General features: G+C 35.5%; 1 non-coding gene across 1 annotated transcript; it reads left to right on the top strand.

Moving 5' to 3' along the window:
* Positions 1-757: 757 nt before the first annotated feature.
* Positions 758-829, top strand: TRNAC-GCA (transfer RNA cysteine (anticodon GCA)). The gene has a single exon. It is a non-coding gene; the product is annotated as a tRNA-Cys (tRNA).
* The last annotated feature ends 930 nt before the right edge of the window (positions 830-1,759 follow it).

Here is a 1,759-nt window from a genome sequence, read left to right as displayed (position 1 = left end):
GAGTGAGCGAGGTGAACGAGATCGAGTAAAAGAGCGGAGCGGACGGCATGCGCGGTGCTCGGTCGATGTGAACGAGACAAATAGTATTATTTCAAAAGCGTATCCTAGTCAAGTGAGAGAAAGACGCATTTATTTTAAAATTGTACATTGTCCGCTTGTTTGATGATACCATAGAACCATACTTAGAAACCCGGTTAAACGAAAACTAAACACTACGACAGCAAATAATATTTGTTTTTTTTTTTATCTGATTACAACGTAATTTTTATTATACTCCTTATTTTTTAACATTCCGATCTTTAGCTCCCGTTCAGTTTATGACCGATTCGAGTCTAAACTCCTCCCTTCCCTTTCCCTTTCCCTGTTTTGGTCGGAGCCGCTCGGAGCTAAAGGAACTAAAGACCGAACTAGTTCATTTGACCGATTGACCGAGATTGGAGCCTCCCTTTAAAGACCGAGCGGCGCAAGTCTACTCTCTGGCCCATAAACTAACTCTATGTCAAAAATCAACGACGGGCAAACATACGACTCACAGACTTTCGTATTTATAATATAATATTAAGTATGGATGGCCACCCGTATTTTAAAATTGGGTCATGTGCGTAAACGCGGTAGTATAGTGCGTCATTTCATATTAGACAAGCTCTAGCAATGTTATGCTAAATAAGAATATTCACTTTAGATTTCGATAATGAGATTAGTTCGGTTATGAAAGGTAAATTAGAAGACGTTAATTATTTTCGCATGTAAGTGTAACGGGGATATAGCTCAGTGGTAGAGCAATCGACTGCAGATCGATAGGTCCCCGTTTCAAATCCGGGTGTCCCCTCATGTATTTTTTTGTCCGGATATTTTATTTGTTGTCCATCTATTTTTAATAACCACAAAGATTTATCTTTTATTTAAATCAGTTATTTCAAAATATAAATAACTGCTATATTAGGTACTTAGTGGCTCCGAAGCGGTAACGTTTCGTGTGCTCTGCCTACACCATTCTGCGTACAGGCGTGTTGTTGTGTTGTGTGTGTGTGTGTGTGGTGTGTGTGTGTGGTGTGTGTGTGTGTGTGTGTGTGTGTGAACTATATTACTTACGTTTTTGGAAGTAATTGAGTACTGTGGAAGATATTTTTTATGATAAAAATAAAAAGTATATTATAACCAACTCTGATAAATATTATTTTGACACATAAAAATAATAATAAGCATTAACTAAAACGTGCAATATTCACTTGCATTTACACAAAAAAAAATTTGAACAAATAATTATGTCCAATGAGATTTGCAAATTCTTCCGGACGTTAGTGAGTTTTACTTAACACCCTTATAAATATTTTTACCGTTTTTTTTTTACTTTTTTCTACTTTAATTTATTATTCATTTAATTAATTAATTAAAGTACCGCGCGAAATGCAAGATTATAACTACTTTGAATAAAAAAATCAAAATAAGGTCTCAGGGGTTTCATTGAAATTATCTCAATAATAACTTACTGAATATTTTGAAACACTACTCTACAGAAAATAAAGCACTACGACTGCTGGAGAGAATATGCTCCGAGTTCTTAACAGGATAAGAGTAGAATACGGAATACGGAATTCACCGAAGAAGAGTTGTAGTGGCAATGGACGGGCACATCGCACAAACAGCTGATAAATAAGCGTTGGGGGAGAAAGTAATAACCTACCTACAAAAGTTGGAAAACCTTTGACATTTCAAAGTTCAATATCTCAAAAACGGCTCAAATTTCTAAATAAAAAAA

The sequence above is a fragment of the Choristoneura fumiferana genome, chromosome 14 (genome assembly GCF_025370935.1).
Source record: "Choristoneura fumiferana chromosome 14, NRCan_CFum_1, whole genome shotgun sequence".
Lineage (NCBI taxonomy): Eukaryota > Metazoa > Arthropoda > Insecta > Lepidoptera > Tortricidae > Choristoneura > Choristoneura fumiferana.
Note: the sequence above shows the minus strand (reverse complement) of the source record. Positions and strands in the feature narration are given on the sequence as shown.